Consider the following 23593-nt stretch of genomic DNA (forward strand, 5'->3'; position numbering starts at 1 on the left):
TTATTTTCCCAGCCATATTGTCTGTTCTATTAGGTAAAGAGTCTAACCAGGTCAAATATGTGGGTAAGAACAACGTAGAATATATATATTTTAAGTGGGGGTTGAAGGGACTTTCCCCCCATCCAGTGGAAGGGCTTGTGGTTGCTTACAGACTCAGGGAGATAACCGAAATCCCTCACAGATAGGTGCACTAATCTACAAAAAGCGCAAGGTCAACAACAGCAACAATTTTGTGGTGGTTCATTTGCCATTTACTGTTCTGCACAGACACCTCATGAACACCAGGTGGCGGTGTCCTCTCTCAGCGCAACACCAAAGACTTCAAAACACTCCAGTTGCAAATAAACAATTCACATTAGGACATTCACCTGCCTCTCCCAGAACCCCCAATCTAATGCCGGGGACCACAGAGAAGGAAAGGGGTCAGGGGTCCTTTCTTGTACCACATGGGCATTCCCCCAATTCTCTCATGCATACAAAAGTGCATCGCCAAGACGAGTACTTTTGACCAAGTATAAAACCACAGAGACGACCAAATTTTACAGAAAGGGGAAGAGAATGAAAACACAAAGGCACCACAGCCACAAATACACACTTAACCTTTTAGGGGATGGGCACCTGATGAGGTTTGTCTCCACTTACATTTGCCATCCCTGGAGACTCTGGAAGGGAGAAACTTGGCTGCTGGCGCTAAGAGCATGAAAGGGAAGGCATGGAATCCCCTACTTGGGCCAGGAGAACATAGCAGGGCTTCTGGTGGGAAAACACCCTGTGTCAAGGTAGTGGCTGCACAGGGCTCGGCTGGCAGGGTTCTCACTGAAGTCTAGACCGCACTTTTCCAGTTTGGCACAAGAGAAAGGGCAGAGGAATGCTCCCTGCCTTGCCTGGCACAGTGTTAGAAAGGAAGTTCAACATCCCTGCTGCCCAGAAAGCCACACAAGAACAGCACAAGGATGAAGTAATCTCACTGGACATCTGCAGAAAGGACAAGAAATGGGGCACAGACACAATCAAAAGCCCAGGGGAAAAGGCTTGAAGGTATGAAGACAACCTCTCCAAGTGATATTGCCATGGGCACAGCAGCTCCCTTTCCATCTTGAGTCCTCTTCCTTCTGCTCCCGGCCACCCCCTTCCCCACCTATACCTTCTTCTCCCTGATGTGGGGAAACGGATCTCTCCCCACTGCCTAATTCCATTGTGAAAGTCTGTCTGCTTTTCTTCCCCACCTCCGACTGCCTCATCGTGTCTTTCTTCCCAAGAACCCTCAGCCTATTTCTGCACCCCTCCGTGGCCATCTTTCTGTGGCCTAGAAGTCCAGCAGATACTTGACCAGGTTGCTAAAGGCAGAGATGGCATGAGACTCTCCAAATTATCTCTGGTAACCTGGCAATGGGCAGCAGTGTGACATTAAACATTGCAAGGATGTCTCTTTTATTTAGCTCAGGTGTTTCCTTACTAAGTGTGGGAGGAAATTGCCCTGTGGTTCAGTAAGCTCGAGACCGTTATCACTCTGGAGGTACTTAGTGAGTCCAAAGCAAATAATTGGCTCATTGATAGTACTTTTATTACCTCAGAGGCTTCCTCTATCTGGCATGGGAATACTTCTACCCAGTTAGTGAAGGTATCCACCCATACGAACAGAGGCTGGATGTCCCTTATCCTTGGAATATGGGTGAAACCCATCTGCCAGTCTTCCCTTGGGTAATCTCCTATTCTTGGTGTTCTGGGGGAAGAATCTGTTAGTTGGCGTTATGTTTAAGGCAAGCCTCACAAACATTAAGTACCTGTTTGACCATTCTAAATAAATTTTTACGTATTGCCATCCTCTGAGTGTCACCATCCTGAGAGCTGAAAGCTCTTTCCCTGAGAGGTGGCCCATTATATCTCCACAGGAGAATACTGAGGGTTTTTTTTCTTTTATGGAGCCCTTCCAGATCAGGGGGACCTCAACTGGATCAGAAATATGGGGCGCTTTTGCTGTCAATTTAGCTTGGTCTGCCAACTTATTTCGCTCAGCTGTTTTATCTGTCCCCTTTTGGTGGCCTTTACAATGTATTACTGCCACTTCCCATGGAAAGAAGATTGAGAATAGTAGCCTGTCAATTTCCTGATGGTGTTTAATGGGAGACCCATTGGCTGTGAGGAAGCGTCTCCCTTTCCAGATAGTGCTATGGGCATGGATAATTGAGAAAACATACTTAGTATAAATATTAGCTGCTGTATTAGCGTTCTCTAGAGGGACAGAACTAAAAAGATATATATATATATATGATTTTCTTATTAACGCACATGATCACAAGGTCCCACAATAGGCCATCTGCAAGCTGAGGGGCGAGGAAGCCAGTCTGAGTCCAAAAACTGAAGAACTTGGAGTCCAGTGCTTGAGGGCAGGAAGCATCCAGCATGGGAGAAAGATGTAGGCTGGGAGGCTGGGCCAGTCTAGTCTCTTCACATTTAGCCATGCTGGCAGATGATTAGATGGTGCCCACCTATATTAAGGGTGTATCTGCCTTTCCCACCCCACTGACCCAAAATGTTAATCTCCTTTGATGACACCCTCCCAGATACCCAGGATCAATACTTTGGATCTTTCAATCCAATCAAGTCGACACTCAGTATTAACCATCACAAGTCCACCACTTGTCAACTTGAACCCATACACATCTCCTAAGATCATACATAATCTTCAAAAAGGACAATAATAAAGTCATAATTACACCTAACATAATACAACTATCCTTCATACAACTGGAAGTGCACCTATCCGCAACCCAAATACTGTTACATAAAGTTAACAATACTTAAATTCTGACATAAGTCAAAAAATCTTATGTCACATGATAAAGGAAAACTGGAATGAAGATATTTTCTTAGTACAAGTGTGTACATGCACAAACATGTTCTTAACAAAAGAAGGAGGAAATCATAACGACAACCACAGTCCTCGTTTCTGCAGCTGATCACATGGTCGTAGCTGGTATTGATAACCACCTTCTTCTACTACCCATTCTGTATTCCCTTTGCCTTCAGCAAACACCTCAGCAGGTTGTGTTTTTTTTTCCTGGTGGAGCGACCCAAACCTTTATTTCTGAAAGGTCTGGGACATTCGTAGTCCTGTCTAGATTGGACTGTTATAGTTTTCCATTGACCTTAATCACAGGGGATGGTAATACTAAGAGAGGCCCTAATGGATCTCGTGTGTTCCATGCATACTCTTCCTTACCTCCATTGTGGAATAGTAGACTGATTTCGCCTTGACAGTCCGGGATAATCAGCCCAGCCAACACTGTAACTCCCTTCTTATCCTGTTAACTTAAAAGTAAGAGGAGCCCAAAGTGTCCAGGTGGCAATCTGAACTTCCAGTTTAATGGAATCATTGTTGTGTCACCTGGTGACAGCGCTCCTCCCTCTGGAACTAAGACCTCTAGGCCAGCAGAACGTAAAGTTGCAGAAACAGGAAGCAAAAATTTTGCTAGTGAACACTAGGAGTGGTGGTGAGTGGTGCCATTTCCACTTTCACCCCTTGATTCCTGGACCCGTAAATCTTGGCTATGGGAGAAACATATTGGGTGCTGATTCAGAGCATACACAGCCTTCTGGAGAACTTTGCCTCAGCCCTGCAAAGAATTGTCACCTAGTTGACATAATTGTGACTTCAAAAGGCCATTCCAAGGCTGGGCGCGGTGGCTCAAGCCTGTAATCCCAGCACTTTGGGAGGCCGAGACGGGCGGATCACGAGGTCAGGAGATCGAGACCAGCCTGGCTAACACGGTGAAACCCCGTCTCTACTAAAAAAAATACAAAAAACTAGCTGGGCGAAAAGGCCATTCCAGCATCCTATCAATCCAGCTGCTTCAGGATAATGAGGAACATGGTAAGACCAGTGAATTCCATGAGCACGATCCAACTGCTGCACTTCTTTAGCCATAATGTGAGTGCCTTGGTCAGAGGCAATGCTGTGTAGAATACCACGATGGTGAATAAGGCATTCTGTGAGTCCACAGATGGTAGTCTTGGCAGAAGCATTGTGTGCAAGATAGGCAAACCTATATCTGGAGTAAGTGTCTATTCCAGTGTGGACAAACCTCTGCCCTTTTCTTAATGGAAGAGGTCCAATATAATCAACCTGCCACCAGGTAGCTGGCTGATTACTCTGAGGATTGGTGCCATATCGAAGGCTCAGTGTTGGTTTCTGCTGCTGGCAAATTGGGCACTCAGCAGTGGCCATAGCCAGGTCAGTCTTGATGAGTGAAAGTCCATGTTGCTGAGTCCATGGGTAACCTCCATCCCTGCCACCGTGGACACTTTGTTCATGGGCCTATTGATTGATGACAGGGGTGGCTGGGGAAAGGCTGAGTGGGGTCCACAGAACTTGTCACCCTATCCACTTGATTATTAAAATCCTCCTCTGCTGAGGGCCCCGGTTGGTTAGCACTCACATGGGATAAAATGTCTTCAGTTTTTGACCACTGAGAGAATTCCATCCACACACCTCTTCCCCAAATTTCTTTGTCATCAATTTTCCAATCATGCTTCTTCCAAGTCCCCAAATTCCCGGCTAAATCGTTAGTCACAGTCCACAAATCAGTATATAATTGCACATCTGACCATTTCTGCTTCTATGCAAAGTGCACGGCCTGGTGCACTGCTCGAAGTTCTGCCCACTGGGAAGACTTCCCTTCACTGCTTCAGAGATGTCCTAGAAAGGAGCTGCAGTGCTGCAGCTCTCCACTTTTGGGTAGTGCCTGCATACTGTTTGTGAACCCAGTCCTTAGTCTTCTCTTCCTCTGTCAATTGATCATAGGGAACTCTCCATGAGGCCATCGGTGCAGGCTCGGGGAGAGAAGGCAGGGTGGCAGGAGTGAGACCACGGGCATTTGAGCCACTTCCTCATGTAATCTACTTGTGCCCTCGGGACCTGCTCGTGCCCTGTCACATATATGCCACTTCCATTTGATGATGGAATGCTGCTGTGCATGACCCACTTTATGGCTAGATGGGTTAGAAAGCACCCAGTTTATGACGGGCAGTTCAGGTTCCACGATGACTTGATAATCCACAGTCAAACATTCAGTTTCCTTGAAAGCCCAGTAACAGGCCAAGAACTGTCTCTCCAAAGGAGAATAGTATCTGCAGAAGATGGCAGGGCCTTGCTCCAAAATCCTAGAGGCCTCTGCTGTGATTCACCTATGGGGGCCTGCCAAAGCCTCCAAATAGCAACCCTATCTGCCACTGACACCTCAAGCACCATTAGATCTGCTGGGTCATATGGCCCAAGTGGCAGAGCAGCTTGCACAGCAGCCTGGACCTGTTGCAGAGCCTTCTCTTGTCTTGGACCCCACTCAAAACTGTCAACCTTTTGGGTCACTTGATAAATGGGCCAGATTAACAAACCCAAATGAGAAATGTATTGCCTCCAAAATCCAAATCGTCCCACTAGGCATTATACCTTTTTCTTGGTTGTGGGAGGGGCCAAGTACAGGAACTTATCCTTCACCTTAGAAGGAATATCTCCACAGGCTCCACACCACTGGAGCCCTAGAAATTTTACTGAGGGCTGGGCACAGCGGCTCATGCCTGTATTCCCAGCACTTTGGGAGACTGAAGTGGACAGATCACCTGAGGTCAGGAGTTGGAGACCAGCCTGGCCAACATGGTGAAACCCTGTCTCTACTAAAATTACAAAAGTTAGCCAGGCTTGGTGGTGTGCACCTGTAATCTCAGCTACTCAGGAGGCTGAGGCAAGAGAATCGCTTGAATCCAGGAGGCAGCAGTTGCAGTGAGCCAAGATCATGCCACTGCACTCTAGCCTGGGTGACGGAGTGACACTCTATCTCAAAAAAAAAAAAAAAAAAAAAAATTAAAATAAATAAATAAATAAATAAAAGAAAAGGAATTTTACTGAGGTGGAAAGTCCCTGAATTTTAGTTGGATTTATTTCCCATCTTCTGGCACACAAATGTCTCAAAAAGTAAGTCCAGTGTGTTTGCTGTTTGCTTTTCACTGCATCCAAGTAGCATAATGTCATCAATATAATGGAACAGTGTGATATCTTGTGGAAGTGAAAAGCAATCAAGTTCTCTCCAAATAAGATTATGTCACAAAGCCAGAGAGTTGATATATCCCTAAGACAGTAAGGGTATATTGCTGGCCTTGCCAGCTGAAGGCAGATTACTTCCGGTGGGCCTTATGGACGAGAATAGAGAAAAAGACATTTGCCAAGTCAATGGCTGCTTACCAGGTACCAGGAGATGTGTTAATTTGCTCAAGCAATGAAACCACATCTGGTACAGCAGCTGCAATTGGAGTCACCACTGGGTTAAGCTTATGATAACCCACTGTCATTCTGCAAGATCCGTCTGTCTTCTGCACAGGCCAAATGGGAGATTTGAGTGGGAATGTGGTGGGAATCACCATCCCTGTATCTTTGAAGTCCTTGATGGTGGCACTAATCGCCACAGTCCCTCTGGGGATGTGATATTGTTTTTGATTTACTATTTTTCTAGGTAGAGGCAGTTCTAATGGCTTCCATCTGGCCTTTCCCACAAAATAGCCCTCACCCTACCAGTCAGAGAGCCAAGTGTGGGGGTTCTGCCAGCTGCTAAGTATGTCTGTGCCAATTATGCATTGTAGCACTGGGAAAATGACCACAGGATGAGTCCAGGGACCACTGCACCCATTGTAAGTCAGACTTGAGCGAAAACTCCATTAATTACCTGACCTCCATAAACCCTTACTTTAACTGTAGGACCACAGTGATGTTTTGGGTCCCCTGGAATCAACATCAGCTCAGAGCAAGTGTCCAGTAGTCCTTGAAATGTCTGATCATTTCCTTTTCCCAGGTAATGCACAGTTACCCTGGTAAAAGGCCAGCGGTCTCTTTGGGGAAGGATGGAAGAAAGATTAACAGCATAAATTGTGGGTAGTGTAATAGGGTCCTTCCCCAAGAGGACCTGGCCTCCCCTTCATTCAAGGGGTTCTGGGTCTGCAAACTGGCTCAAGTCTGGAAATTGACTGAGGGATTGTGATTCTCTACTTTTATAATTTGAATTTGTCTTTTTTTCCATTTGACCTAGAAGTTTCCTTTTTATATAAATTAAGTAGGAATGCAATAGGCTTCCTATCAATTTCACTTCTAGGAATACTATGATTAATTAGCCAGGGCCGGAGCACTACATGAGTCAGACTACTCTGATTGCTGCTGTGCCTCTGCTGTCCATTACGGTAGCTACACCCACCTTGCCTTTGATGGTTGAGTGCCACCACTTGGCTCCTGCCACCTAGGGATCCAATTTTTCCCATTGTATTTAAAATTTGTAGCTGAGTGACTGCAGATCCCACTGGTAGATCTGACATACAGAGAGGAGCAATTACAGGGCCCTTCAAAGATGCAGATGCTTCCCTCACAAATCTATTTCACAAGGCATTGGTCCAGGGCATATCTTCTGGACCCTCCCAGCTGGGATGAGTAGGTCTAATATGACTAATTTACTCCACCATCCCAATCTCCCTAAGCCTTTGAATCCCTTCCTCTACCTTAAACCAAGGGAGATCAGGCATTTCCAGCTTGCTCATCTTTTAATCCATATTTCAGCCAACAAGGCAAATAAACTATTAGAACCTTTTCTGATTCCCTGAGCTGCAATATTAAATGCAGAGTCCTACTTAGTTGGCTCAAGTCAATAAATTCAGCCTAATCCATCTCTATGTTCTTTCCACTATTATCCCACACCTTTAATATTCATTTCCTTACCTGTTCTCCAGATTTCTGTTTATGTAAATTAGAAAACTCAAGCAGTTCTTTTCAACTGTAGTGTACGTCCTCATAGGTTACACTCTCAACCTCACCTCTAGGGGCCCACCAGGACTTTAGTCTAGTTATAGGTCTAGAAGCAAACAGAGGTGTTGGGAGTGGCTCCTGAGAAGAATTACCATTATCTTGCCTGGCAACCGCCTCAGGAGAGGCCATCACTCTTGCCTCCAGCAGCACAGGGTTTATCTCCAAAGGTGTAAAGGCTGATGGCAGTATGGGTCAGGGAGGGGATGTTGCCACTACTGGGGGTGGGAGGCTGTTTCTTCTGGCAAAGAAAGGTTTATCAGAGTTTGCAAACTCAGTGTCCCCAGCTTCATCAGGGTTCTCCCACACATCCCCACTCCAGGTTGCAGGGTCCCATTTTTTCCCAGTCAATGCCCTCACTTTAACAGTAGACACCTGGCCAGGTTGTGCATGCATCTTTCGTTGCAGGTTAGCCACTTGCATGACAAGAGCATGTGTCTGTTTTTCCACACTTTCAGCTCTTTCTCTACAGGAGATAAGACTCACTCAGGGCAATCTTAGCAGATTGAAGGGTGAGATCTCTCTTTTGAAGTCAGGAGTTAGAATCCCTGAGTTCATCATTTTCTTTCATCACTTTGTCCAGTGAACTTAGGTGCAACCAACCAGCTTCATTATGTTCCTTGGTTTTCCAAATATAGTCAAAGGTATTACATATAGAGTCACTAAACTCTTTGCCTCTCATGAGCAGTGAATCAGGAGTGTCAAATGCATTTATTTTGCATAACTGTCTAAACAGTTCACGCCAAGGATTATCAGTGTTCTCCACACTATTAGAAGTGGAGTCCTTAGCATTTTTGAGTCTAATCATATTGAGCAGCCAACCCCAGAAACCCCCAAACCAAGGAAAGAACTCCATCCTTAATATTCTTTTCCTTTAGAACCATCCTACTCTCAGTACCAAAATCTGTATTAGCCACAGTTCTCTATAGGTACAGAACTAATATATATGAGTTTATTAAGTATTGACTCACATGATCACAAGGTCCCACAACAGGCCATCTGCAAACTGAGGAGCAAGGAGAGCCAGTTTGAGTTCCAAAAGTGAAGAACTTTGAGTTCGATGGTCGAGGGCAGGAATCATCCAGCATGGGAGAAAGATGTAGGCTGGAAGGCTAGGCCAGTCTAGTCTTTTCATGTTTTTCTGCCTCCTTTTTTTTTTTTTTTTTTTTTTGAGACAGAGTCTTGCTGTGTTGCCCAGGCTGAAGTGCAACAGTGTGATCTCAGCTCACTGTGACCTCTGCCTCCTGGGTTCAAGTGATTCTCCTGCTTCAGCCTCCTTAGTAGCTGGGATTACAGGGGTACACCACCATGCCCCACAAATTTTTTGTATTTTTAGTAGAGACAGGGTGTCACCATGTTGGTCAGGCTGGTCTTGAACTCCTGACCTCATGATCTGCCTGCCTCAGCCTCCCAAAATGCTGGGATTACGGGCATGAGCCCCTTCTTAGCTTCTGGCTTTAGGGGATATTGTCTTTTGTTAGGGAATGAAGTGGGATCCTTAAAATGGATTTGGACGGATGTGGCTGTGGTGGCTCAGCCAATTTTTCCCTGAGTTGCCCAAACTTTTGGGTTTATAAAGAGTCTATCCTGGAGCCATAAGGATGGTGGTCCCCATATGAGCTAAAATATACCTACCTAGCAGAGGAGTAGAGCTTTCAGGCATGATTAAGAAGCCGTGAGTAAACAAGAGGTCTTCCCAGCTACAACTAAGGGATTGGGGAAAGTATCAGGTTAAGGGCTTTCCTGAAATGCCCATCACAATCGTACTAAGGGAGGAGAAGAGAACAGAAATGGCAGCTCTGGTATTGAGAAGGAAGTTCACCTTCCTCCCTTTGACCTCCAGAATCACCTGGGGCTCCTGGATGGTGATGGCAACCTGAGATGTTGGAGCCGGGGAGTCGAGTCCTCGGACCTTTCAGTTTTGCTGGACCAATTGTGAGGCTGGCTCTGGACCCAGCGACCTGTACCTCTGGGGACAGTCTGCCTGCCTTCCAGTGGTACCCACCACAGGCTGAACAAGGTCAAGGTAATCTTCTCTTGCTGTCTGGGCAATTCTTCTTAGAAGTGCCCTGGTTTGTCACACTTGTAGCAATTAGTAGGTGCACCTAGGCGATCCTGGGGTCTGGAGGCCTTTAGAGCAGCTACCTAGAGCCCCTGCCTTTTTCTTATGTCTCCTCTCTTTCTCCTAAGCCTCCTCCTGAACTCCATTGTAAAAGACTAAGGTGATCACCTTTTGGTGGTTTTCTAAAGTGCTACCTGGTCCTATGGTCTGTTTTTGTAGCTTCCTCCTGATATCTGGTGTTGCCAGAGTAATAAATTTGTCATTTAGGATTAGTTGTCTCTCAACTGAATCAGGAGATAGAGGGGTGTGCTCCACCAAGTCCTCTCTTAGCCTTTCCAGAAAGCCAGAGGGATTCTCATCTAATCTCTGGTTGATCATAGTTTTGAGTAATTGAAAGGCTTAGCTCTAGTCCTTCCCAAGCCCTCCAATACGCACGCCTGAAAGTGTTTCCTCCTCCATTCTCCCACGTTATCATCACGGTCCCATTTAGGGTCCTCCAATGGTATCGCTGTCTTTCCAATTGAATAAGGCTCCTTGCCTTCTCTGGCACTATAGGATGTACAAAGCTCATTTCCAAATTTCTCTGCAACTTGCAGGGAGGCCTGTTTCTCACAGTGGTCAGGGTTTGCTTTAAGAGTAATATAATGTCCTTCCAGGAGAGTTCAAATACTTGGGTTAAATCCTGGAAAGCCGTTATATACCTGCCAGGGTCGCCTGAAAACCTACAGAGAGCTACCTTTAGCTCTCCCTTTAGAGAAAAGGGGACCTGTGCCTTAATAGGGCCATATTCACAAGGCATTTCTTATAGGGGCATCAGTGAGGCTTGGACTCAACTAGAACAAAAATTTCTATGATGGGGCAAGTTTAAGGGGGGACATGGACAGGGTCGATAGGATTGACCAAGAGAACTGGCTTCAGGGGCTGGTGCCTTTTCTGGGGACATTCTAGGGTTTGTTTCCTTGATCCACTAGGACTGTCCTTTGTGGGGTTTTTTGATATAACCATTAGGAGGGCTGGGTGAACTTTACAGTGTTAACAGAGGTCTGGGTTATCCTGGGTGAGCCCCTAGGAAATGTTGCAGTTTCCTTACTCCTTAATTTAGCAAGTTCCAAGTTCTTGTCTCGTGACCATGAAGAATGAGGTATGCAGAAACAGGGGTCGGGGGGGTAAGGCAGAGTCGAGTTTTATTAAGTGACAGAAAGACAGCTCTCAGTAAAGACAGGGGACCTGAAAGTGGGTTGCTGCTGACCAGCTCATCCAAAGGTTTTTATCCCTTCTTTCTAGGGATGTTTTTCTCATTTGCATCTTACATAACCTCCTACTTCCAAGTTGCTTCCTAGTTCTACTTCTCACTGTGCAGGTGCATTCTTGTCCACAGTTACTCCATTGTAATTATTACCCATAGGCACCACAGAAAAGCCCAATTAGGGGTGGTGGTGGTAAAACTGCAATGTAGATGTCATGTTCATGATATTATAATAAGCCGGGTCAAATTAAGGACATTTAGTTGATTTATTGTGCTTGTGCCTAAGTTGGGACAGTCCATTCTGAGCAAACATCCTCGTATAAGAGGAAGTTCTTAACCACATCTCCACCTGCTAGCTACATAACAGGGGCAGTGCACATGCTTCCTTGTGGGTGTTGTTCTCTCCTGAGACTCTCCATCTCTACCTGCCTAGCCAGCCCCTAACTGCCTCCTTTCACAAAAGGTACAGTGACCGGTCCAAGGTCATGCAGAAAATTGGCTGGCAGAGGGGCCCAGACCTAGAGGAACCCTAGGGACAGAACATTTTAAGGCCAAGGCTGGGCCCTTATGCCTGTGCTGGATGAAATCCCAACCCTACAATAAGAAGTTACTTCCTCTGACAACACTTGGGTTCACTGAAAAAAGAGGAGACAGAAAGCCTCCCACAAACCCAGCTCAGGTTGATGTGTCTTGCCTTGCAGTCAGCTTTGCCCTCCCTCAGTGGGAAAAGGGGCCAAGTTCAGTACTGCCAGCAAACACAGGACTGGCCTGGTGACCACTATTTACAGCTTGCCCTGGGGCCCAGGGAAAACAGCAGGGAAGGGTCCCACTGTTTAAGAACATATAACCCCAAACACAAGGAAAGGGTGAAGGGACTTATTTGGGAATTTCCAGCTGAAGGACATGGGTTTTCTTGGTTTCCATTCTGGGGCATCTGAGAGCCTGGAACTCTAGTTCATTGAGGTGTGGGGTGTATTGAGGAGGAAGCAGTTCACAGGGGGCCAGCCGCAGTGCCTCAGTTCTCAAGAACAGGCCACATTCCTGGGCCCTTCCTCCGGCCTCTGGCACAGACACCTCCCAGCTGCACACTGGCACCTGGGAGACAATGACCCAGTTTTTCTGAAATGATGATTGCTGTTCTGAAGATCATGTTCATGGATATACTGACAAGTTTTGACTTTTCTGTTTCTTTTAAGAAGCTGTTTCGGGGAGTCCTGCATTAGAACAATGTGGGTGCCCTTGCTCTAGGTGGGAGGACACCTTAGCATCTTGGTCCCAGCTGGCCAAGCTGAGGATGGACTTGGCCATGAACCCAGCGTGTGGTTCAGCCCCAGCGGGAATTTGCCAGGACAAACCAGGGAGGAAGGTTCAATCCGGTCTGTTGGAAAAGCAGCTGCCCACCTGGAGTTGTATATAGAAACGGGCTTCCAATCACTCCAGCTCTGTGAGCCTCTCTCCAATGTACATGCCTGAGAAGAAAAACAAGTGAGGAGACTCACCTCGACTGTGTCACATGGGTGTCCCCCAAGCATACCTGCCTCACCTGGAAGAGGAGAGAGGGACTCGTGACCTAAAGCGGCTCAGAAACTTGCAGTGGAGGGTAATGGATAGGATGGGGATTCTGGCAAGGAAGAGTAGGCAGGAGCTGCTGGAGGGGAAAGGAACATTGACCATGCACCTGCTGGGCACCAGGCACATCCTGTGAGCTTCTGTAATCCTCATGTCCAGTGGGGGTGTCTGTGTGTGTGTTTATGTGTGTGTACATGACATCCCAAGGTCAAGCCAGCATCTGTCCAACTCAACGCTGGTGTCCTATCTTCGGGCTGCTGCTCTCTACAGCTGATTGGTCTGGGCAGCTGACAGCAGAAGTTGTCCCCTGGGAGGTTGCACACACTATTTATGAGATGTCCCATTGTTCCAAACATCTGGCATGGACAAGAGGCTCCAGGGATGCTGGACTATGTGGTAAGACCCTCCCCAGATTTGAATTTTCCCTCAGCTGCTCATCAGCTCAGCGACCTCACAAATGAATCAGTGTCTCTGAGCCTCACTCCTCCTACCTGTGAAGGTTTATCTCCCTCCCCCAGGGTATTCATGGAGATTGAACACGGTAATGGTCTTCTGGGGAGTGATCACCCCAGGTCCTGATGCACTAGCTGATACCTCCATTTCCTTCCCTAATGGGAGTCATCTCGAGCCCACAATGACAGCTTGTGACTTTGCATTGAGGCTTGTTTACTTATTATTTCAGGTTCAGCCAAAAATCCAGCCCCTCTCAAAGGACAAAGATTCAACCCTCCAGAATAGTTCACAAACACTTCTCACAGTCCTGCTTGCTGTGCAGGTGGTAAACATCGCTGGGAGTCCCGCCAACACTGTGAGTAAGGCACCCTTTTTACCCGTTTCACAGAAGGAGAAACTGAGGCTTAGCGAGGACAAGTAACTAATTCTGCTTCCCACACTTCACTCCCTAGAGTTTCATGTGTGCATCTGTTAAAGTTCTCCCTTTATTGTCAGTAGTGTTTATGTATAATTAAAATAGCTCACATCTGTTGAGTAACAGTCACATTACAACCTGCATTAACTCTTCCACTTAATGCCTGTTAAAGGATTAGCAACCCCTTTTGCAGATGAGGAAGGCGAGGCACAGAGAATTAATGTCCACGCCATGCTTATCAGTGGGTGGAGTGGGAATTCAAACCTAGACCTTCTGGGCCCAGAGCCTTCCTCAGCCATCACCCTCATTCTCCATTAGAGTTGGTTAGCATTCGAGCTGAGGTCCAAAGGTTAATGGAAGTTACTATTCATCTTCTCCACAGATTGAACTTTTTATCTTTACCCAATGTCCTCTTCATCCTTTTAATGCTTTGGACCCTAAAACCCACTTAGATATTAACTTTGCCAATTCTTTCTTTTTGGTTACATGTGCCAGGTATGCTTTTGTTAAACTTTTAATTTTGGGTGTTTTGTTTTGTTTTTTTTGTTAGTGAGACAAGATCTCACTTTGTTGCCCAGGCTGGAGTGCAGTGGCACGATCTCGGCTCACTGCAACCCCCACCTCCTGGGCACGAGCAATCCTCCTGCCTTGGCCGCCCAAGTAACTGAGACTACAGGCACGAGCCACCACACCCAGCTAACTATTTGTAATTTTTTTGGTAGAGACAGGTCTTGCCATGTCACCCAGACTGATCTCAAAACTCCTGAGCTCAAGCGACCCACCCACCTTGGCCTCCCAAAGTGCTGGGATTATAGGCGTGAGCCACTGCACCTGACCCAATTCGTAATTTTGAACCTCTTCTTACTATCCTGTTTCAGATTTTTTTTGTAAACAACTATAGCTGGATTTTGTTTTCTAACCCAGTCTAAAGCAGTCTCAGATTTTGTTAGAACAACTAAGGGATCTGACATTTTTATGTCACTTTATTCTATGTGAATGGTTTATTTTACTTCTTTTTCCATAGTTTTGATGGTTTGGGCAAATTACTATTTATTCTCTTTCGAATTCTCAATCTGTCATTTCAGCCAAGGGTTGCTTCCTAATCATTATATAGAAACATTATAAACAAACCAGGGAGGAAGGTTCAGTCCAGTCTGTTGGAAACAGGGTAAGCACCTGCCTCCCCCTAGGACTGTCTCTGCTTCCTTCTGCCCTACCCTCCCCAGTAAGAGCTACCCTAAGAAGGCTCTTATCCCTGCCACCTTCCACTGATATTTTGCTATAAACTGTGAGACTCAACTAACAATGATTCCTTCTCCTTCCATCTTGGGGTCTCTACTCTGGTCAACTGCCATTTTATTAGAGCCTTTCTTGATGATTTCCCTCAGACGTAACACAAGCGGGAAATATCCTCTGAATTCCTCTTGCTCGTCTGCAAAATGTATTGCTTAGTCTGGTCAGTGAATGGTATGAATGCTCTGGTGAGGCTTCCTGGGCCCAGTCCAGCCAGAGCCCTCCGGCTTTCAGTGCTGCAGATGAGAAATCTGCTGCCAATGTGTGTGTGTGTGTGTGTGTGTGTGTGTGTGTGTGTGTGTGTGTGTGTTTTCTTCCTCCTTTGTCAATTATCTGTTTCTTCTGTTGGGAAGCCTCTTGGATTTTATCTGTAGATTTCAAGAATGTCACCAGGAGATGCCAAGGGTGTATCTTTTTCTTTAATGTAACCCTGCCTGGAACTCTACCAACCTTTTCAATGTGCAAACTCATGCCCTCTTCTGCTCAGGGAAAATTTCTACTATTATTTATTGATCATATTCACCATCTCCAGACCTGCTTCCTTTTCTCCTTCCCAAGACCCTAACATTCACAGGTAGATGAAAAGACATCCACCAAGCCTATCTTTTCTCTCGTGACTTCCACCTGTGTTTCTGGTTTTCTGGGAGGCCTTTGTTTCCCAGAAACAATCTTCTTTTCCGCTTTATGTTTTGAATTTTCTAAATTTGAAAATCCTGGTTCTAGAACCTCTTTTCTTGGGCAGTATCTGGATTTCCCCGGGTTTTTGAAACCTAACATTTGCCCAGTATGTGCCCCTTGACTTTCCTTCTCCCTCCAGCTGCGGGTCCCTCAAGGCTACTCCATGTCCCCTGCAGCCAGGTCCAGCTGTGGGGTCCCCTTCCAGTGGGTGCACGCTTATGCCTCTGGCCCCAGACCTGCCCCGGGGCAGCAATAGCTTTCAGCAACCTCTGGGACAGAGGGCAAGGGAAGGAGAGAGCGGAAAGACTCGAACCCACCCGCCTCTGTTGGAAGGCCCCACTCAGGACTCTAACGACAGGAATTAATTCCCACTTTCTCTTCTGACTTGTTTTTGTAGAGATAAGGTTTTGTCATGTTGTCCAGGCTGGTCTTGAACTCCGAGGCTCAAGTGATCCTCCAGCCTTGGCCTCCCAAAGTGCTAGGATTACAGGTGTGAGCCACTGCACCCAACCAAGTGCCTTTGTAAGAGACCTTAGCCCCCTTGCCTCTTCTGCCATGTGAGGACACAGGGAATCAGAAAGTGGTCCCTCACCAGACACTAAATTTGCTGGCACCTTGATCTTGGACTTTGTCTCCAGAATTGTGAGAATAAATTTCTGTTTACAAGCCACCCAGTTTATGCTTTTTTTTTTTTTTTTTTAGTCACAACAGCCAGAATGGACTAAGACATCCTCCCTGGGGAAAGCCCCCATCTCAGCCCCGCTGTTTCTCTGCTTCATCACCCAGCACCCACTGGAATGTCAGCTCCACCCCGGCAGGACCTTCTTTGTTCCCCCCGCTGGACAGGCCTGGCTGTGAGTATGGTGGGATCTGCGCATGGGCCTGCTGGCTGACAGCCTGTCCTTCTCTGTGCTGGTGAAAAAGACGGTTTGTTTCTTATTTCCAGCTTTCTAAAACGTATTTTTAGAATTACAAACATCAAAAACACAGTTCCTATCTGTAGGGCTGCAGTGGGCCAGAGTAAGATGGAGCCAGGGAGAGAGGAGAACACAGCCTGGCTTACCTCCGGGTGTGGGGTACAGAGCCAGGCCCTGCCGTGCCAGCTGTGCCTCCTCCCAACCCAAGCAAGCAGGCAGCCCAGCCTCGGTGAGGGGATCCAGGCTCTGGTCTGTCTTGCTGTATGGTGTTGGCCACAGGTTCCCCTCTCTAGACCTCTGAGGTTAGAGTCGGCCAGTGGGTCCCTGTGGGGCTGGCTCACTGCCTTGGAAAACAGCCAGGAAGGCAGATTTCCAGGCCCCACCCGAGACCTAAGGAATCAGCCCCAGGGAGCAGGTGGAGATGAAACGTGCATTTAAACTAGCCTCTTTAGTGGTTCTCAGGTGGCTGCGGGGACTGTGGGTTGAGATCGTCTCCAAGGATAGATTCAGGAAGATCCAACTCAGTTTTGCTTTTAAGTCTGAGCTCAGCCTCCTCCTGGCTGCATAGACCCATGAGCCTTCTTGCCTCAGGTTTGTCATCTGTGAACCGGGCTGGGGAGGATTCTAGGGGCCGGTCCATGCACAGAGAGGACTTCACACCGAGCCGGCAGGACGCAGAGATAGTGCCCGCCCTGCTGTTCTAGGGCAAGATGCTCTGGCTCTCTGCCCATTGCTGTCCACACCTTCGCAGGAAGTGGATAATACATGTTAATTTAATTAATCAGCTGAAATCCTGAAGGCTTCCTAAGGGCATCTTTTCAACTGTCTGGATGGGTTGGGGGAAATCCCAGCCCCACAGAAGGGCTCCTGGGCCCAGCTGGCAAAGGTCCCAAATAGCTGCGGAAGACCTAGGAAGAGGTCAGGTGGCTTTATGGCCAGGAGCTGGGGCCTGAGCTGTCGGTTTGAGGCTTGGCACTGACAAGTCAAAATTCTGCCCGACTGGTCGCTTTCCTGCTATGAATAAACATTTGCCGTCATCTGGATTAATCTCCAGCCTCTCAGCCACTCAGTGGGAGTGACTCCTCCTTGCCAGGGGGTGCCCTCTGGGCCTCAGACGGTGAAGGACCTGGGACCTCTTGTGAACAGCGCATTCAACCCCACAGTTGCCACCACGGTGTGTGAGTTTCTTGCGTTGCCATTAGTTGGGAGCATTTAGTTTCCCAGGGCTACCATTCGGGTGAGCTGTGTGGGCTCCTGGCAGGCTGGGTGCCATTCAGAACCCGCTTCGCCTTCGAGGGGCCCATGAAGACCGAGGAGGCTTGGCCCAGACTATAAAAGGACCAGAACCTCAATGGGGAGTGATATAAATAGACATATGGCAGAGAGCTTCTGGGAAGCCAAAGGTGTGAGTGCTGTTAGATTCTGGACCACAGAAAGGCCAAGGTGCACAGCCGGCAGCCCCACCTTTGTTCCTTCCTGCAAAGCCTGAGTACGAGCTACCATGGGGCTCATGGCAGGAGAGGCGGGGGGCAGATTAGCTTTGTGCTCCCACATCCTCAGAGACACAGCAGACTAGAGTTGGGAAAGCCAAAGCACTAATTGAACTGAAACGTGGGGGAGGATTTTGGGACATCCTCCTGCCTTGGCACTTTGGGAGGCAGAGGCGGGAGGATTGCTTGAGGCCAGGAGGTCGAGGCCAGGAAGTCAAGACCAGCCTAGGCAAATTAGTGAGACATAGTGAGCCCCTGTCTCTACAAAAACAATTAAGGAATTAGCTGGTGTGGTGGCATGCACCCAACGTCCTAGGAGGCTGAGGTGGAAGGATCACTTGAGCCCAGGAGTTCGAGGTTACAGTGGACTATGACTGTACCACTGCACTCCAGCCTGGGTGGCAGAGCAAGATCCTGTTTCTAAAAAAATAAATAAATAAAAGAAAAAGGATAAGTAAGTCGTCCTCAGAGGAAAGGAGATGGCAGGGAGGGCAGCCGGCTCTTTCAGACAGGTACGGCGGTGTTAACAGGGGACAGAAAAGCAGCACCCAACCCAACCGGCTTCTGCCTTCTCCACCATGGAAAGCAGAACAAGAAGGCATGAGAATAAGGCAATAAGGGAAAGCAAAACCCACCAAAAGTGAGCAGGTAGGAAGGGCCTGCAGGCAGGTCGCCACTGAAACACAGGCAACGTTTAGGAGCTGGAAAATTCTAAAACTGACAAAATGACTTTTAGGAATCATTGAAGATAATCATGGTGTAATTAGGGCTAAGAGATGGGAAAAATAAAAGCCAGCAAAGATTGGCAGAATTCCTTCAACATTCTTTCAACGAGCATTTGAGAAAGCTCTGATGTACAAAGGTCACAGTTTGTTTTCTGTTTTCTGTTTTTTTTTGAGGCAGGGTCTCTGCTCTGCCATCCAAGCTGGAGTGCAGTAGTACAATCATGGCTCACTGCAGCCTTGACCTCTGGGGCTCAGGTGACTCTCCTGCCTCAGCCTCCCAAGGAGAATTCCAGAGCAGATTCTTAACTGGATAATGTGGGATCGTATAGAAGGAGCAGATGAATGCTGGGGCGAAGGTACGGATCTCTATCTTGGCAGGGCACTGCCCAGAGGCTGGGCAGGGAAAGCAGCAGTCATAGGAGAGGCTCAGGCAAGGCCCTGTGGGAGGGGTTGGCACCATGTAGACGGACTGGTGGGTGGGCCTGTGGGACTGAAAAAAACAAAACAAAACAAAACTAGCAAATGGATGCTTATCTTCCCTTTCCAAAAAAAAAGAAAGAAAAAAAAAAAAAGAAGAGAAGGTCTTTTCTCATCTTTAAAAGGATTAGCACTGCTACCTCCCAGTAAGAATTAAAAATGAGAATATAAATAAGGCACCCACCCGGTGCAGCTCCTGGAACACAGCTGAAGATCAGAAATGTACAAAATTCATTTCCATTGTTTAATAATATCCACATTAATTATAACTTTAAGAAAATTGCTATGACTTTCCTTCTAGTACGGCGTTGGTAAGAAAAGCAGAAAAGGAAAAAAAACATTGGCTGGGCATGGTGGCTCATGCCTGTAATACCAGCACTTTGAGAGGCTGAGGCGGGCAGATCACCTGAGGTGAGGAGTTCGAGATCAACCTGGTCAACATGGAGAAACCCCGTCTCTACTAAAAAATACAAAAATTAACTGGGTGTGGGGCCGGTGGGGGGTGGGCATGCCTGTAATCCCAGCTACTCAGGAGACTGAGGTAGGAGAATTGCTTAAACCCAGGAGGCAGAGGTTGCAGTGAGCCAAGATCGTGCCACTGCACTCTAGCCTAGGTGACAGAGTGAGACTCTATCTCAAAAAAAAAAAAAAAAAGAAAGAAGAAAGAAAGAATGAAAGAAGGAAAGAAAGAAATTCAAAATTTTAGCTAAATGAAAGGACACAAAACAAATTCACGTGATACCTGGGAACAGGGACAAGGCTGCCTTGAGTTCTGCAGGGAGCATAGTTGGGAATCCTGAACTCCTGGAATTCAGCATCGCTATAGTGGCTGAGGCCCAAAGGACTATGCAATGGTGTGTGTTTGCACGTGTTCCCCCAGGGCGTGTTTCTGCTCCCACTGGCCGTCCTGTGCCCTGAGCACTGCTCACCTTGGTCTTGGTCTGCATGGCCATGTTGCTGAGGAAAATAAAGGAGTTGGGGTTGCTGGCACGCATTTTGGTCTGGACTTCCTGCGGGGCAGAGAAGGTAGAATGCAGCAGGGCAGGTTTAGGATATCTGATCCTGGAGGCGATGTCCCTTGTCATTCTAAAGTAAAGATCCTACAGGGAGAGTAAGGATCTTCAAATTTGTAATTGCAAGCCTTAATGGAGGTTTGTGGTCTTAATTCATGCTACACATGCAGTTTAAGGAATCTTTAGCTGATAACTTATTTTAAAGTCCCAGGTTGTAAGTTCCCTCAAAGGCTAGTCAAAGCAAATGCAAATTCTCTCCAAATTCTTAAAAAAGAATCTTAAACCCAGACTCAAAACAATTCTCCCAAATAACCTTCTAAGGAAAGTCGGGTTACACAAATCTCCAAGTATTCAAGGAAACAAGATCTTATGAATGAAAACCAAGAAAGCATGGCAATATCAGACCGATAAAGACATCAGGAAAAGCAATTGTCTTAAATCATGAAATAGATGCTACTGACATGTCAAAAAAAGATCAGAGCCTGTAATCCCAACACTTTGGGAGGCTGAGGTGGGTGGATCACGAGGTCAGGAGATCAAGACCATCCTGGATAACATGGTGATACCCCATCTCTACTAAAAATACCAAAAAAGAAAATTAGTCAGGTGTGGTGATATGCACCTGTGGTCCCAGCTACTCAGGAGGCTGAGGCAGGAGAATCACTTGAACCCAGGAGGGCGAGGCTGCCATGAGTTGAGATTGCACCACTGCATACCAGCCTGGATGACAGAGAGAGACTCTGTCTCAAAAAAAACAAAACAAAAACAAAAACAAAAACGGTCAGGAGGGGAATGAAAAATGTGGTTAAAAGAACAAGAAAATGAGGTTTACAAAGGATTCCTGCATCTCACAGAATGGTGAATTATATATATCTAAATGACTCTCCTATCTGAAACAACTGACATGCTGGATTTGAAACAAAATCATCTTAAATATGTATTTCCATTTAGTGAAAATGAGGAATAAGCTAAGCCCTCAATGATGTGAAACCACGAAACCAGGGAAGTAAACAAGGGCCAAAAATGGCTTTCATTTTTGGGAGTCTTGTTGAAGCTGGAGACCTGGAGCTCCTGCTGTGTAGACTATGTGGGTGGCGGAGGGCCAGAAGATCAGGTTCAAGGAACACCCCAGGTAATCTTGAAGGTAACCTGCAGAGAAAGCCCAGAGGGCCATATCTTCACTATAAATAAGCAAGAATTCCCATAGATTATGTTCAACAAAATAAACAAACAAGAAAAATGTTATAGTTAACAAAAAAAGCAAACATATAGAGTCAAGCCCCTGTAACTGAGAATCAGCAGGGAAAAAAGCAGGCCATATTAACAGACCTGCAAACCCTTCAGATACTATAATTATGAAAAGCAACAAGGCAGTTGGGGCTAGTTATAGCAAAACACAGATCGAATCTCCCCTAGAAAGAGATATGGCCTCCCCAGAGAGGGAAATACTGAGAATAGGTAAGAGATCTGGTGGTTCAGAGCATTGAAAGCTGATTAATCAAAAGAAAGAGGATGGCATATCTGTTAAATGGAATATTATTTGGCCATAAAAAAGGAATAGAGTACTGTCACATGCCACATACAACATGAATGAACTGTGAAAACATCATGCTAAGTGGAAAAGCCATTCACAAAGGACCATAGATTGTCACATTCCATTTCAATGAAATCTTCAGAATAGACAGATATTTAGAGACAGAAAGAGGATTAGTGGCTGCCTTGAGATCCGGTTGGGAAGAGTATGGTATTTCTTTCGATAGAAGTTTCTAAAATTAGATTTTGGTGATGGTTTTAAAACTGTGAATAGACTAGAAACCATTGAATTGCACACTTTAAGTGGGTGACTTTTATAATATATGAAGTATGCCTCAATACAGAAGTTTAAAAAGAAAGAAAGAAAGAAACTTGAAAGTACACCGGACCAAAGGTGACATTCTTGGGTGAGGGAAGAGAGAGACCCTCTCATATTGTTTTATATTGTTTTATACTCAAAAAAGGAAAGAGAAGTGAAATGAAAGGCAGGTAACCTGGGGCCTAGGAACCAGACCCGAAACCAAGGAACCAGACCCGAAACCAAGGAACCAGACCGGAAACCAGCCCTGGGCCTGCCTGACCTAAGCCTGGTAGTTAAAATTTGATCCCTGACTTAGCAACTGTTGTTATCTATAGATTCCAGACATTGTATGCAAGGACTTTGTGAAACCTCCTGTTCAGTGCTGTTTCACTGGGACCACCAGTGCTCACAGCCCCAGTCATGTACCCCCTGGCTTGTTCAATGGATCACGATCCTCTCACGTGGACCCCCTCACGTGGACCCCCTTAGAGTTGAGAGCCCTTAAAAGAGACTGAAGTTGAGCACCTGAGGAGCTTGTATTTTAAGACGCTAGCCTGCCGATACTCCCAGCTGATTAAAGCCACTCCCATCACTATCTTGGTGTCAGGGGCTTTGTCCGCGGCTTGTCCTGCTACATTTCTTGGTTCCCTGACCCGGAAGCGAGGTGATTGGCGGATGATCCAGGCAGCTCCTTAGGCGGCTTTAGCCTGACCTGTGGAACATCCCTGCAGGGGACTCCGACTAGCCCCACAGGGATCCTGAGAGCGCTCCTGGGTAGGCATTTGCCTGGATGGGACGCCTAGCCAGAGCAGTGTGTGGCAGGCCCCGGTGGAGGATCAACGCAGTGGCTGAACACCGGGAAGAAGCTGGCACTTGGAGTCCAGACATCTAAAACTTGGTAAGACTAGTCTTTGAAACTTGCTCACTCCATTTGGGTGGAAGCGTGGCCTGATCACCCACAGCGTGCCTTTATCAGGACTTTGGTTGTGGTGTTGACTTAGTTTGAATTGCTTGACAGGACTGGTCTTAGGAACTTGCCCACTCCATTTGAGTGGAAGCGTGGCCTGATCACCCATGGCGTGCCTTTATTGGCACTTTGGTTTTGGTTTTGGTTTTGGTTTTGGTTTGGCTTGAATTGCTTGACAGGACTGGTCTTGGGAACTTGCCTACTCCATTTGAATGGAAGAGTGGTCTGATCACCCAGGGTGTGCCTGTACCGGCACTTTGGTTTTTGTTTTTGACTTGACTTAGATTGCTTGATACTTTGGTTTTGGTTTTGACCTGGCTTGGATTTCTGGATACTCGATTTTGGTTTTGATTTTGGTTTGGTGTAAACTGCAAAAGTGTGTGTGCCTTTTTACCTGTTCTTTGTTTTGTGGTGTGCGTACGGTGTGAGAGTGGTGTTTTGTCTCGAAGAAGCATGGGTCAGGCACAAATAAGCCCACCCCACTAGGAACTATATTGAAAAATTTCAAGAAAGGATTTAAGGGAGATTATGGTGTTACTATGACACCAGGAAAACTTAGAACTTTGTGTGAAATAGACTGGCCAGCATTAGAGGTGGGTTGGCCATCAGAAGGAAGC

This window comes from Theropithecus gelada, chromosome 14 (assembly GCF_003255815.1).
Source record: "Theropithecus gelada isolate Dixy chromosome 14, Tgel_1.0, whole genome shotgun sequence".
NCBI lineage: Eukaryota > Metazoa > Chordata > Mammalia > Primates > Cercopithecidae > Theropithecus > Theropithecus gelada.